At 41.3% G+C, this 16,240-nt stretch overlaps 1 pseudogene; it reads right to left on the reverse strand.

The window, feature by feature from the left end:
* Positions 1 to 5,637: 5,637 nt before the first annotated feature.
* On the reverse strand, positions 5,638 to 14,986 carry LOC109270262 (transcription elongation factor 1 homolog; annotated as a pseudogene).
* Between the last annotated feature and the right edge of the window lie 1,254 nt (positions 14,987 to 16,240).

Genomic DNA, 16,240 nt, shown 5'->3' on the forward strand with positions numbered 1-16,240 from the left:
GACAGGCTTAAAATTTTGTTCTTTCATTCTCATTAAAGGTTTTTCTTTTAATGTGGGCTTAGGGGTGCCTGGGTAGCTTGGTCGGTTGAGCGTCCAACTCTTGATTTCTGCTAGGATCATGATCCCAGAGTTGTGGGATCAACCCTGCACTGGGCTCTGTGCTGAGTGTGGAGTCTACTTAAGATTTTCTCTCTCTCTCTGCCCCTCTTCACACTTGCAGTCTCTCTAAAATTAAAAAAAAAAATTTTTTTAAAGAAATAGGAAAATTGGGGCGCCTGGGTGGCTCAGTCAGTTGAGCCTCGGGCTTCGGCTCAGGTCATGATCTCGCCGTTCCCGAGTTCAAGCCCCACGTCGGGTTCTGTGCTGACAGCTTGGAGCCTGGAGCCTGTTTCGGATTCTGTGCCTCCCTCTCTCTCTGCCCCTCCCCTGCTCGTGCTCTGTCTCTGTCTCTCAAAAATAAATAAACATTACAAAAATCAAAAAAAAAAAAAAAAAAGAAATAGGAAAATAAAATGTGGGCTTAGTGGGGCACCTGGTAGGCTCAGTTGGGGTAGCAAGCAACTCTTGATCTGAAGGTTGTGGGTTCCAGCCCCACATTGCATGTAGAGATTACTTAAAAGTAAAATCTTTAAAGTAATTAATTAAATAAAATGTGGTCTTAGTATTACACTGCACACTTAAGAAACTTGTATTATAGACAGGGAAGTGTAGTCTGGTACCAGAGGATTTGATGACAATTTATCTTAGCTATTGAAGGGGAGCGGGAAAAGAATCTTCTCCTTCCATTCCCTTTAGGTTCTTGGCTGGAGTTCTGTACCAAAAGATTAACAAGAGAAAAGCCTACAAATTTATACAAGTTTTCTGTGACATGGAAGCCTTCAGAAGGAAAATAAGACCTGGGCATTTTTATGATAGGTTTGATGAAGAGTGGAAAGTCATGGGAAAGTGTGATAGATAAAGTGTAATAAACTGGGAGACACTTAGCAAGGCCTGTTCCTTCAGATTCCTCTCCGAGATCTTTGGGGATAAGGATCCTCCTGGTATGGGGAGGGCATCTCTCATATGAAAATCTAAAGACCTGCTTCAGGGGGAAGATCAGAGAATCCTTCCAGCACCCTGCCATTTCTCAACTTCCCTCAGCTTAAAATATTTAGTATGCCAAGGTGCCATATTTTGGGGTAGCACGTCCTGAACTCCTTCACTGTTGGTTACATGTACAATCCCTGACAGTCCAAGTTCACCTGTAAACTTGGAGCTGAAGACTGGGGAATAGTAAAGTGCATTTTTCTTCTTTCATTTGCAAAATTACCAAATTTATCCATCATCTTAGTGTTGAATATATTACAGAGGGAGTAAAGAAAAGGAAGACCTTTTTTTTCTTTTATTTTCTTAATGTTTATTTTATTTTTGAGAGAGAGAGAGACAGAACATGAGCAGGGAAGGCCAGAGAGAGAGAGAGAGAGAGAGAGAGAGAGAGAGGGAGACACAGAATCTGAAGCAGGCTCCAGGTTCCAAACTGTCAGCACAAAGCCCAACATGGGGCTTGAACCGTGAGATCACGACCTGAGCTGAAGTCAGATGCTTAACCGACTGAGCTACCCAGGTGCCCTGAAAAGGAAGACCTTTTAAAGAGGAGGGAGAAGAGGAATAAAAAAAGGAGGAGGTGGGGTCATATGAAGGGTGCTTTAGAATTCTTTTCAACAGTCCAAAACGGAAATGAAGCATAAAAGCCTGAAGAACCTTTTTATTCAAGGAAACGCCTGTCACATCCTGCTCAAATCCATCAATGATTGGATTAAAGATGATGTCTGTTACAGTCTGAAAAAAATTCATTCATCCATTTGTTTATTCTGGAGATATTTATGGAGATTTTAGTATGATTCAGGAGCTATAATAAATGCTGGGGCATATGTAGGTGAATAAAACAGATACAGTCCCCAAGGAGCTTACAATCTAGTGCAGAGATAGACAAATATATGATCAAAGAAGCAAATACATCATTCCTAACTCATATAAGCTCCACAGGGTTCTGCAATGGAGAATTAGGAAACTTTAGGTAGGCTGTTTGTGGAAAGACTTTTCGAGGAAAGGACATTTAAGCTCAGACCAGAAACATGGGTGATAAGCTGGTGGCAGTTGGGTGGAGGGGGCGTCCCAGGGAGAGGGAATGATGTAAAACAAAGCTAGGGGGTTGAGAGACACTTAGGGAAATACATGAAGGTTAAAATTGACGGAGACCTTGTCTTTGGCATTAATCAAGAAGCAGGGCTCCATGAACGCTAAAGTGCTGGCAAAAAGAAATGTTTTCCTACTCCGGGGAAATTTAGCTAACTCATTAGCAAATTCAAGTGACCCATTAGCAAAGAAAATGGATTTCTGGAGAGAGCGGAAACTGCTACAACCATCCTGCCAAATAAGTTGACGTTATCCCTGTAGAGACCAATACCCTCAATACCTTAAGACTCAGCAATGCTACCCTAGAGCAGCAGCCTTCGGAATTTTTGCTTTTGTGCCCACTATGGTAATTTCGTAAAACTCTCTACCCCTCCGAACATTTTTGGATTAATATCTACAATGTTTTGTCCTATATGTAAACAGTTCAAAAGGTAAATTCCATCATAGTTTAAGTTTTGGCATATTAAAATTAAACTATCATTTCCATATTTTAAAATCTAGCCAATGGATTAAATCTCTATGTTGCACAGTTAAAACTAATATAGCATTGTTTGTCAACTATACTCCAATAGAAAATAAATAAAATGTGTTCAATGAAATCTAACTATCAGTGATTTGGTACTCACCTTTCTTTATTAAAAAAATGTTTTTTAACGTTTATTCATTTTTGAGAGACAGAGACAGAGCACGAGTGGGAGAGGGGCAGAGAAAGAGGGAGATACAGACTCTGAAGTGGACTCCAGGCTCTGAGCTGTCAGCACAGAGCCTGATGCCGGGCTCAAACTCATGATGCGAGATCATGACCTGAGCCAAAGTCAGATGCTTACGCTACTGAACCACCCAGGCTCCCCTGGTATTCACCTTTATTAAAAGTGTCCTTGGATGAACTCTTTTTAACAGACAAGAATTTTATATTATTCTTTTATCTCTTTGAATCCATGTTCCCATTCTACTTTCCCCACAGAATTTTATCTTAACAGAATATATTTTATCCTTAAAGATGTTTTCTTGTCATAAATATTCTCTTGTCATAAATCCATGTGATAAAAAATATATAAAATAAGTTTTAATTTATTAAAATTTATTTTCTTTCTTTTGAGCACAGGACTCTTAAGTGCTAAAAAAATTTTCTTGAATTATTATTAAAATTATTAATACTACACAATAAATCCAACAATAAATTACAAATCCTGCCAAGTAATTATTAAACATAAAGGTAAAATTTTATTGGAGAAGTATCTTTTTTTTTTTTTTTTTTTTTTTTTAAGTAATCTCTACACCCAACGTGGGGCTAGAATTCACAACCCCGAGATCAAGATTTGCCCTCTCTCTCAACTGAACCAGCCAGGCACCCCCGGAGAAGCACCTTTTAGGGAAATGAATGGAGCTTTAATTTCTCAATTAGTTCCTACTTCTTTGGATGATGTTTACTTATTTCTAAAATAAGACAGGAGTTAGCATGGAACCTCTTTCCATTTTTCTTTTGTTTATGATAAATGGAAAGTCTGAGAACCTTTTTCACCTAAATAGGTGTAGAGGAAGGAAATGGGTTTTTCTTTGTATTCTTTACAAATTGCATGACAATTTTGTGATCAGCGGGACATTTGATAATTTAACAGCTGCTCACCAGTCATTTGAATCATCTGCTTCCTCAGCCCGTGGCACCTGTGCTCCAGTGCCCCCCTTTTCGGCCCCAATGCACTAGGGGCGCTTCAATGCACCAGATCCTGGAGGAGGGCAGGGCACCTCTGGCTGGAGAAAGGAAGCCAGCCCTGCTGACACTACCGAGTCCCATTTCAGAGTTCTCATTTCCAGAAATGGAAGATAATAAGCGTGTGCTATTTTAAGCCATTGAATCTTCGGTAATTTTTTTATACCGGTCGCAGAAAACGAACACAAGATTAATACACATAGGCTTAAATCGTTCATTTTAACTGCAGTGTGCAATGTCACTTTGCAGCATGTGCTCTCTGAGCATTGCTTCTCAAACTTACACCTGAGATTTGGTCATGATTCTGTACACACCTGTGGTTTGCAGTTTCCTTAGTTTTCCGTTGAATGACCCTACCACACATATTTTATCTCACTATTTATCTGTCGATGAGCCTTTACGTTGTTTCCAATTTTTTGCTGTAGTAATGTTGTGAATATCTTTGAATTTGTTTCCCCATGCACATGCGCAAGAGGTTCTCATAGGGTGGTGGGTCGATAACCCACAGGGATAACAAGCCTCACATGCAGCCCATTTTCAACTTAAGGGCGGCAGAATTGCAGGGTGTATGCACCGTTCACGTTATCACTTGTGCTAAATTGCTCTCAGATGTGGCCACACTGATTTAAAACCCTCCAACCGTGCATGAAGGTGCCCATGTTCCTACACACTCACATGTGACTTTACATTTTTTGCCAGTATGATGAGTCTAAAATGCCATCTCCTTTTTATTTCAGTTTGCATCTCCCTGATTGCTAGCAAGGAGGAACATGTTTACATGTGTTTACTGGCGTCTGTCTCTCCTCTTCCTTGAATTGTCTGGATAATGAGAAACAACATAGCAGACAGATTTACTTGCACAGAACATGCCACATATGAAAACATAACTATATCCCGACAGGCCTTGATGGTATTTAAGAAGGATTTATTTCAGTAACTTCAAATGAAATGTACATGAGGAATTAATGAACATACTACATTTAATAAAACGAGTAAGCATATTTTGTCTTTTTACACTAAGAAGAATTAAAAGCTACTCAAGTTCTGGCAAACTTGAACACTGCTCTTTTCACAAAAATTTCCTGCATTTATATTTCTGATCGTGCAAACTTCAATAACACAAACCCATTTTTCATTAAATGCTGAACACATTCCGGACTCTTTTTTTTTTTTTTTTTTTGGCTTCGGCTGTTTTATTTAAGGGCTTGGACCGACAGCTATCCTCCGCCCAGCCTCTTCCTCCTCTACAAAAGCAGCTAAACATGAAAAGGGGCTGTTCTGCCAGGACCTGGCCAAGGGGCCCTTGGGACTGTGGCTTTGAATCTCAGGCCACAGGCCTTGGAAGGCAGGGAGGGAGGAAGGGCGGTCCAGTTCTAACGGGCAAAGTGTCAGGTGGGTGAGGAGGCTGGAGAGTCCCTAGGCAGCCTCTGCTGGGCTTGTCCTTGACCAGAACGTAGTCGAGAGACACAGGCCCCGAGGAGGAGTAAGCGAGTTAAAGGCTTTCAGAGCCAAGGGAAGCACTTCAGGCCCCCAGGGGACCCAACAACCCCCACTCAACTCCAGTCCGTGCCCACAAGCACACTGTTACTGCCACACTTGCAGCCGCACACGCTCACCCCCACACCCACTCCATATACCTGTGAAGGCCCTGGATACACAGCCTCCTGGACGCTGGAACATCTATGGATCGGGCCGCAGTGGGGCAGGTGCACGGCAGGCAGGACAGCCAAGTGGGTGGGCCTTCTGCTTCGCTAGTGATTGGCTGTCTCGCAGGCATCTATCCAATCACTGTACGCGCCCACTGGTTCTGACGAATGCGAGACGGGCATCTGAATTCTCCGGGCACTAGGTGTTAAGAGATGACTTCTGTCTTGCGGGCATGGTCCATTTTCACGTCCCAAGACTTCTCATGGTTGCAGAAGGGCCAGGTGAATGCTTGTCATCTTCTTCTTGGGAGGTGGCTTCCGTTTTGATTTTCTGCGCCTTGTGTCTGTAGGAGGACAAACACTTGCCTCCCCTCATTGCCACGTTCACCTGGGAGACAGTCTTTTATTTATTTTTAGTTTTACTTATTTATTTTGAGTGGGGGGGGGAGTGGGTAGGAGGAGAGAGAGAGGGAGAGAGAGAGAATTCCAAGCAGGCTCCACACTGTCAAGCCCAGCGTCCGATTTAGGGGCTCCAACTCACAAATCGTGAGACCAGAAGCCCAGGGGAAACCAAGAGCCAGAAGCTTAACAGAGCCACCCAGGCGTCCCACATTCTGGATTCTAACCAGTTCAGGTGGAAAGAATGAAAACTAACACTGAGAATATCATCTCGATTCCTAGGTTGTAAAGGAAAGGGGCCCGACAGAGTATCATGCCTTGGCAGTGTGGCCAGATGTTCTGGTGGGTGGCCCCAAAGCAGTGGTGTGGGAGACAGTGGCTCACTGCAAAGACTTGTCTGCCCAAATGCCAATAGCCGCCTTGCCCCAACCCGGACTTTCCTCTGGCTGCTCAGTAGGGAAATGCCGGAAACAAGTTACGAAAAAACCATGATGCCATTTATAGTTTCACACCCCCCTCTTCTGGACAAAACCTGAACTTGCACCTGTGAAAGCCATCAGCTTTCCACTGCATATTATAACTAAAAATTTCCTTTTCCGCATTTCTACTTTGTAACCAAGGTTTACCAAATATATAATATGTATATGTTATATACATAAAGATTCAAACTGAGTATCTTTTATCTATCTGGCATCTAATGTATGTGTCACAGGTGGATATACATAGGTAGGTGATAGCTTGCTTTGTCTTCCTTCCTTTAAAATTTTTTTTTTGTTTATTCATTTTTGAGAGAGAGAGAGAGAGAGAGAGAGAGAGACAGAGTGTGAGCAGAGAAGGAGAAGAGAGAGAGACACACACACAGAATCTGAAGCAGGCTCCAGGCTCTGAGCCGTCAGCACAGAGCCTGATTGGGGCTCAAACCCATGAACCGGGAGATCATGACCTGAGCTGAAGTCAGACGCTCAACCAACTGAGACACCCAGGCGCCCCCTTCCTTTTCTCTCAAGTCTTTGTTGATATGGAAATCCCTTCGATAAAGTATTTAAAAATGTTATCAATTGATAATTTGCCCTTGACTTGACGTCTTTCCTTATACTCTGTTGTGTACATTTTGATCCTGATATTCATCTATTTGTTGTCCCCCCCCCCAACTCCCTGCCCTCCAAGAAAGTGAAGTTGATTCAGCAGAAATCACAAACTTTATTACACCTGCCCATATTTCTTTGCTTTCCATTTCTCCCTCCCCTCCCACTTACCCATCCTCCTTTCTTCCCTCATTTTTTTTTTTTTATCATTTGTAACTGTTTGAATGCATTTTACTATAACATAAGAAATATTGGGGAACCAAATATGGGGAAGATGATAGTCATACATAATATATTCAGAGGGTTTCTCTATTACTATGGTTACTCATAAATTGAGCCAAGGTTTTGTTGGATTTACTCTTTTTTGTTTTTTGTTTGTTTATATGGATGTGGTGTAAAATTCATGCAGTACCAAAATGTATATAGTGGAAGTCTCTTTCATTCAACAACTTCCCTCCTGGGAGCAATCTCTAAAGTCAGTTCCTTAACACATGTATTTTGAAAGCATATTTTTTTAAAAAAAAGCATATTTTAAAAGCATGTATTTTAAATGCATATGGCTAACAAAATGCAGTAGATTTTCAGGTGGTGAGATATGTTCCTCATTTCACAAAAAGAAAAAAAAAAGCATATGCTCTCAAATACCCTCCTGGCATTTCCTCCTAATCTTTTTTGCACATACTGTACTTTGAGTAGTTTTCCAAGTGGGTAGGTCCTCAACATCAGCATCTCCTGGGAACCTGTTAGAAATGCAAATGATCAGTCCTGCTCCAGATTTACTGAATCCGAAGCTCTGGGAGCGGGCCCAACAGTCTGTGGTTTCACAAGCTTTTCAGGAGATTCTGAGGTTTGCTGGAGTTTGAGGACCCTGAGAAGTAAACAGAATCTCAAAGGCGGGGTGGTTTAAAAATCTCCTCAGGTCGTCTTAGTGGGCAGATAACATTAAGAACCTGGGCTGGCCTAACTGATAGACAACCCCAACCCCACCCCACCTCAAACCTTTCTCATTCTCTGCCTTTTCATGCTGGATGCCCACCCTTTGCTCCCATTTTACAGATAAGAAAACTAGATTCAAAGAGATTGAGTTACTTATTCCAGAAAAGTAAAGGGGTATTGGCAGAGCTAGGTCTCAAAGCCAATGTCCTTGGAATTCTTTGTCAGTGCACTTTCTGTTTTTCCACGCTGCCACTCCCAACTACTACCCTTTATTTCTTTTGCCCATTTTCTGTTAATTGTTTTGTTTTTTTAATCACAGTTGTTCATATGTTCTGAATTCTGATATTTTGTGTTATATTCACTACCTATATCTTCTATTGGTTGATGATCTGTTTTTTCTTTATCTACTTACTTGTTTATTGTTACTATATTTAAAAAAATTCCCATATAATTGGGGTGCCTGGGTGGCTCAGTCGGTTGAGCATCCAACTTTGGCTCAGATCATGATCTCGTGGTTTGTGGGTTCGAGCCCTGTGTCAGGCTCTGTGCTGACAGAACTGGGAGCCTGCTTTGAATTCTGTGTCTCCCTCTCTCTCTGTTCCTCCCTCTCTTGTGCTCTGTCTCTGTCTCTCTCAAAAATAAAAAAAAATAAAATATTAGTTATGATTTGAATTATTAAGAAATTTACATTCCAGGGGCACCTGGGCGGCTCAGTCAGTTAAGCATCCTACTTTCGCTCAGGTCATGATCTTGTGGTTCGTGAGTTCGAGCCCCATGTCAGGCTCTGTGCTGACAGCTCAGAGCTTGGAGTCTGCTTCAGATTCTCTGTCTGTCTGTCTCTCTCTCCCTCTCTGCTCCTTCCCTGCTTACACTCTGTCTATCTCAAAAATAAATAAACGTTGAAAAAAATTAAAAAAGAAATATTAAAATTCTAGTATAGTTAACATACAGTGTTATGTTGATCCCTTTCCCCTTTCCTTATGATACCTTTTGTTACTGTAAAGTTTATCGGTTTTCCTTGTAGCTTCTGCTCATTGTACCTTTAAAAGAAAGTCCTTTCCTATCTCAAAGTTATAAAGTTATTTTTCCTATAAATATTTTTAAAGAGTTTGTAATTTTGCTTTTCATACCATTTTTTTTTTTTTTTTTTTAAGTAAGCATCACACCCAGCGTGGAGCCCAGTGAGGGGCTTAAACTCATGACCCTGAGATCAAGGCCTGATCTGAGATCAAGAGTCAGATGCTTACCCAACTGAGCCAGCCAGGTGCCCCTCATACATTTTTTAAATAGATTTTATTTTTAAGTAAGCTCTTCACCCAACATGGGGCTTGAACTTACAACCCTGAGATCAGGAGTTGCGTGTTCTATCAAATGGGCCAGCCAGGTGCCCATTTTTCATACTTTTATATTTAATCCACCTGGAATTTATTTTTGTGTGTGCTGTGAGGCATGGCTTTAGTTCATGTTTTCCCACATGGATAGTCAGCCCAGAACTACTTACTGAAAAGTACATATTTCTGATGATCTGCAATGTTCCTGTGTCACATAACTTTCCATATATCTTTTACTTCTTTAATTTTTTTTTAACGTTTTTATTTATTTTTGAGACAGAGAGAGACAGAGCATGAACGGGGGAGTGTCAGAGAGAGGGAGACACAGAATCTGAAACAGGCTACAGGCTCCGAGCTGTCAGCACCGAGCCTGACGTGGGGCTTGAACTCACGGACCGTGAGATCATGACCTGAGCCGAAGTCGGCTGCTTAACCGACTGAGCCACCCAGGCGCCCCATTTTACTTCTTTAAACAATTTTTTTTTAATGCTTACTTTTGAGAGAGAGAGAGAGAGAGCTAGAGCATGAGCTGGGGAGGGGCAGAGAGAGAGGGAGGCACAGAATCTGAAGCAGGCTCCAGGTTCTGAGCTGTCAGCACAGAGCCCAACACAGGGATCAAACCCACAGACTTCGAGATCATGACCTGAGCAGAAGTCAGACGCTTAAACGACTGAGCCACCCAGATGCCCCCATACTTTTTCCTTCTTACTCATTCATGTCTTCTTGGCTACTCCTGACCCTTTGTTATTTTAAAGAATGTCCTTCAATTTGGTCCTTTCTATGTTTCTTCAGGAATACTTTCAGGGTGTGCATTTTTACCAGTAATATCACAGAAATGATATGTCCTTCATAATGCATCCTGTCAAGAGGCATATGATACTTACTTATCTCTTTATCCCATAATATAAATTCTATCATTTGGCTAAGTTGGTGTCTATCAGGTTTGTCTCCGTAGGTTTCCTTTTTTTTTTTTTTAAGTTTATTTATTTATTTTTTTGGGGGGGGGGAGGCAGGAGGAGGGGGAGGGACAGAGAGAGAAGGAGAGAGAGAGTCCCAAGCAGGCTCTGCACTGACAGTGTGGGGCTAGAACTCACGAACGGTGAGATTATGACCCAAGCTGAAATCAAGAGTCAGATACTTACCTGACTGAGCCATTCAGGTGTCCCAGTTTTTTCCCTGTAAAACTTACTATTCTTTCCTCTGTAATTAATAAGTATTTTGTGAGGAGATATTTTGAGACTATGCAAATCTCCTCTTTCTTATCAGACTTTCACCCACTAGTTTTAGAACCACTGGTCTAACCTATCAGGGGAGAGCAGTTATTGTTTGCTTCCTAGAAATGCGTATGCCAGACAGGAAGAAGGGGCACTGTCCCTGGATGTGGAATGTGCTAGTCAGGTGGGCTAGGTTATGCCGCACGACAAACAACCCTCATATCTCAGTGGCTTACCATAACAAGTTTATCCATGTCGTTCTCCATGTTCATAGTGGGTTGTTACGGGGTCTGTTTACTCAGGACACAGGCTGATTGAGGTTCCTCTTGACCTAGGCTTTCATAACTGATGAGGTACAAAGAGGGAATGAGGTTAATTATGCATCGTCACTTAAAGTTCCTGCCTGGAAGTGAAACATCACCCCTACTATCCTCCATCAGCCAAAGTAAACCACCTGGACATACCTATCCTTTTTTTTTTTTTTTTTTTTTTAAGATTTTATTTTTAGGTAATCTCTACACCCAACATGGGGCTCAAACTTACAACCCAGAGATTAAGAGTTATGTGCTCTACTGACTGAGTTTGCAGTGCCCACACATGGCTATATCTATCTTTTTTTTTTTTGATGTTTATTTATTTACTTAGAGAGAGAGAGTGAGAGAGGAAGAGGGGAAGAGAGAGAAAGAGAAAGAGAATCTGAAGCAGGCTCTGGGCTATCAGCTCAGAGCCTGATGCAGGGCTCGAACCCATGAACTCTGAGATCATGACCTGAGCCGAAACCAAGAGTCGGATGTTTAACCGACTGAGTCACCCCCATGTCCCTCGGTTCACCCACGTGTCCCTCAAAATGAGTATTTTCATTCAATATTTGTTTTAAATTGTCAAAATGCAAAAGAACCCACAATGAACAAAAATATCAAAAGTTTGAATACAGACAAGATGGGTAGTATAACCTAGCAAAAGCTCACCAAAGAACTGAAGAATTATTTTATTATTTATTTATTTTAATGTTTATTTATTTTTAAGAAAGAGGCAGAGCATGAGCAGGGGAGGGGCAGAGAGAGAGACACACACATACAGAATCCAAAGCAGGCTCCAGGCTCTGAGCTGTCAGCACAGAGCCTGACACGGGGTTTGAACTCACAAACTATGAGATCATGACCTGAGCTGAAGTCAAATGCTTAACTGACTGAGCCACCCAGATGCCCCAAGAATTATTTTTTTTTTTTTAAAGAAAGGTTTTGATGCAACTAAAATAAATCCCAGCTGGAGTTTAGCAACAGGTAAGGAATAGAAAATCGGAAGGACATAATGAATAAAAGGTCAACATCAATTAGAAAACTGATTTTGACTTACTGACCCATTATCACATTTTTTGCTTTGTTTTTAGTGAGTTTTAAAAGGCTTTAATTAAAACGAGTATCTCAAACAACAGACTAGAAAAGAAGAACAAATCAAAAAGAAAAAACACCAACTTTAGAAACTGAGGTCTGACTGCATTAAGGAGGCCCCTTCTGGCCTGGCAGGAGATTCCTCTGTGGTTTTCAAAAACAAGGCTTCACTGTAGGTATATCCAGGAAGGTAAGTTGCAAGGATTGCTTCCATTTTCATTTCAGAAAGGTAAATAAGATAATATATTTAAAACAATTCAAATACATTTTAAGCAAGACAGGCTGTAGAAACCATGCTTGAACCTAAGATAAATTTAAACAAGTTGATTTAGCCATCCAGATATTCTGACTAAGTGCAGCTTGTTTGTCTAACTTCTTTCAGTAAACAGTCTGAGAATCTATCATTTGCATTCTGATTGATAAAACAAAACATAATCCCTGTTATTATTTGAAAGAGGCAAGTGTGAACTCTAGAAAGCAAATAAAAGACAAATGCAGCAGCATCTGAAAATATTTCCAAGTGCTTAATTTGTAATTTTATTTATTTATTTCCTTTAGCATTACCGGCTTTGCAAAATTTGAAGGTCGGCAGTGAGATTAATTCACAGAATCTGCGGTCCACTGATTAGCAACACAGTAGGTATTCAACAGTTATTGTTGAGTGTGTTAGTTTTGCCACCGTCAGTCCCACATCAGAAAGTAAAACATGCTATATTCACTTGCACTATTTACTCCTTTTGGCAAAAGTTATTTTAACTGTAAAAGAGGGCACGTAAGAACCATTGCAATAGAATGATTTCAATAGAAGTACATCCTGACAGGTGAACAGCCCAGAGTGTAACTTCCTCTGTGACACTGCTGTGGTGGCCGCCTCACGTCCAGTACAAATGTAGGACCCCTAGGGACTGAGATTGCAAGTTGAAAAAAATAAAAAAAGAACAGGGGCACCTGGGTGGCTCAGTTGGTTAAATGTCCGACTTCGGCTCTGGTCATGATCTCACGGTTCGTGGGTTTCGAACCCAGGGTCAGGATTTTTGCTCACAGCTCAGTCTGGAGCCTGCTTTGGGTTCTGTGTCTCCCTCTCTCTCTGCCCCTCCCCCACCTCTCAAAAATAAATAAACATTAAAGAAAAAAAGAACATAGTTTTGGGGCACCTGGGTGGGTCAGTTGGTTAAGCATCCAACTTTGGCTCAGGTCATGATCTTGTGGTTGGTGAGTTCGAGCTCCGCATTGGGCTCTTTGCTGTCAGTGTGGAGCCCGCTTCGGATCCTGTCTCCCCCCTCTCTCTGTCCCTCCCCTGCTTTCTCTCTCTCAACAATAAATAAACATAAACAAGAAATTATTATTATTTTTATTGAGGTATAATTGACATATAATGTTATATCACACTTAGGTGTACAACATAATGATTCAGTATTTGTATATATTAGTAAATGATCAACACAATAAGTCAACATCCATCCCCATACATAGTTGCAAAAATTTTTTCTTATAAGGTCTATATTAGAAATTATTGATACCATAAATAAACTTCATACTTCATAAGTTCTATTTGCCAGATATAGCTTTCATTTATTTTATAGATCAAATAATGTATCTTATATGTAAGGTTTTCTACATTATGTTTTCCGAAATTTGGAATTAATTTCAGTAACATCATATTATCTCTGAAGCAGATACTTGCTACCTGAAAAAAAGATTATTTTATTACAAAATGTGCCTGAGCCAAATATAAATTTGAAGAGCCATAAAAGTATAGAACTTGGTAATTAATTGAAAGGCTAGGGAGAAATAAATAGGAATTTGCAGATTCTAGCTTGACAAACAGCATGGTTAGTGACACCATTTACTGAGATTAAGGTTTGAGAGGAAGTAGGTGTGTGTGTGTGTGTGTGTGTGTGTGTGTGTTTTGGAAGAGGAAGACAACTAATTGTGTAGTTTAAGATGTTTGAAAGACATCTAAATGGAAACAAAAAAGTCACTTTAGGACCAGTGACACTTGGAAGACACTATGGCAATAGGCCAGACAACTTGCATCAAGTGGGAGTGCAATTCCTTCTGGGAACTACCCTCTCAATGAGCCAGCTTTCAGTGATCCCCTCTGGGATGAATCCCCTGGGGGATGCATTCACTTGATGGATGGAGATAACTGAAACCCTTTGCCTGCGCTGATGGGTGGTTCCATAGACCTAGTGGCAGTTAACCTGAGTAGCTTATAACCATCCCAGGAACCTGTCTTCTCCTCAAGCAATGCATCAGGAAAGTCTTGGTTCCAGCTGATCCTAGAGGAGAAAAAATTCTGCCCCAAAGTCCCTATGCTGGTACTAAAAGATGCCATGAAATCTATTTATCCTTTAAATTCCACTCTAGACAAGTTCGGATGCTTTATCCATGGACAGACAGGTCTTTCTCTGAATTCCCATAGTTCTTTGTAAATATGTCTACTGGAATTCTTAGCACGAATGCTCTGTAATATTTGTGTAATTCTCTCTTCCAGCAGGCTGTGAGCTCTTGAGGACGGGACACAGTTTTTGTTGCTGTTGTCGTTTGTTTTTTAACTCCTTACATATAGGTACATTCCTATATGTAGATAGGTACATAGGGTATGTTGCAAAATATTTAATGTATGAATGCATTCAGCTGACTGGCTCCTTCTCGAGGTGTAAAATTCTGTATAAGTGACAGAAAAGCAACCTGAAATAGTGGAGTTCCCTTCCAGCATTGGCCTCAAAGCCTGTATTTCTGGTTTAGTGAAACTTTGAATTCAGACCTTGATGCGTTCTGGAGCTTCAAGCTTTATGGACTCCAGTTTTGTCATGCAAATCACCAGAACTATGTAGGCAGATTTCCAACTAAGCCTAGAGTCAACTGACAGCTTGGAGTTGCCCGTTAGAAAGTAACTCACAAACTCCGTAGAGTAAGGAAGGATGTCGGAAGACACTGGAACATTTCTTTTGATATGATTCACTTGTCTGTTGCCAAGGTCTTGACATTCCAAAGGCTTTGCTGGCAACAAATGGATCAATGAATGCAGAAAGCATTCTTTGGAAGGTTGACAAGCAGCACCAAGTACCACATAAAGAGAAAGATGGTACCATCTTGTGGTAAAACACAGTACACAGGGGGATGAGTTTCCTTAGAATTGAATAGGGTTGTGGCAGGCACCACGATTCTCCAACGTGATGTGAAGATGAGGTCCTTCACGAGCAGGCTGCCAGACCTGGTGATATGGACACCCCTGTGGGAACTCCAGGTCTAACAAAGTGTGGGGGAAATTTAGACTTGTTGACTATCTAGGGCCATTCATATAATGAGGAGACAAAAATCTCCTGGAAGGGAACAATGACGTAAATCCCCTCATTTCACGGGAGGTAAGCCATACGATTCCTGAGAGAATAAAAAGCAAGGTGTAGCAACAGACTGACCTCAAGATTGCTTGTATCCATTCAGGAGCCCAAGGACCTGAAGATGTAAGACTACTCACGCAGGCCTTACAGAGCCACTGCTCTCAGGCTATCAGCCAGGCTTCACGTGCAGCGCTCCCCTCTGGGTGGGCTAGTTTTACTCTGTACTTCAAGGACAACTTCTGTCCAGTTTAGGCACTAATTTTCTGGCTCTGTTTCCAGTATATGTTTTGTATGAATTATGACCAAATTGTACATCCAGGCACCTACTTCGACACAATCCAACAAAACTTGAGTAATCTGAAGATATAACTCTGTAAGATTTTTTTAAACTTTTTTTTTAATGTTTATTTTTGAGAGAGAGAGAGAGAGAGAGAGAGAGAATGAGTGGGCAAGGGGTAGAGAGGGAGTCACAGAATCCGAAGCAGGCTCCAGGCTCTGAGCTGTCAGCACAGACCCCGACGCGGAGCTTGGACTCATGAATCATGAGATTATGACCTGAGCTGAAGTTGTGTGCTTAACTGACTATGCTACCCAGGCGCCCCTCATATTTAAAATTTAACCTATGAGGTACCATGATCTTCATTTCACATTGAAAGGAACTGAGACTCACAACACTCAGATGACTTGCTCAAGGTCCCCAGGTAGTAGGTGCAAAGTCAAGGTTTTAACCTAGATTTTTGTCTGACTCCAAAGCCGTCTTTCTACCACACAATGCTGTGTCCCTAGGATGGGTTTAAATGGGCGAGAAGAGCCGATAAATGTTAAATCACCGACTTTGTGAGTTTGAGTAACATTTAATTTCATTTTTGGGAGTGGCCTACTATGGAAGCGCTTGGTCAACATTACAGACATAATCTGTGGTCTACAAGTGTATCTCAAAGGACATTTATATGCACACACACACACACAAATACCCCCCCCCCCCCCACCCCCCGACTAGACATG

This window comes from Panthera pardus, unplaced genomic scaffold, assembly GCF_024362965.1.
Source record: "Panthera pardus isolate Hobbes unplaced genomic scaffold, ASM2436296v1 HiC_scaffold_6, whole genome shotgun sequence".
NCBI classification, from domain to species: Eukaryota; Metazoa; Chordata; class Mammalia; order Carnivora; family Felidae; genus Panthera; species Panthera pardus.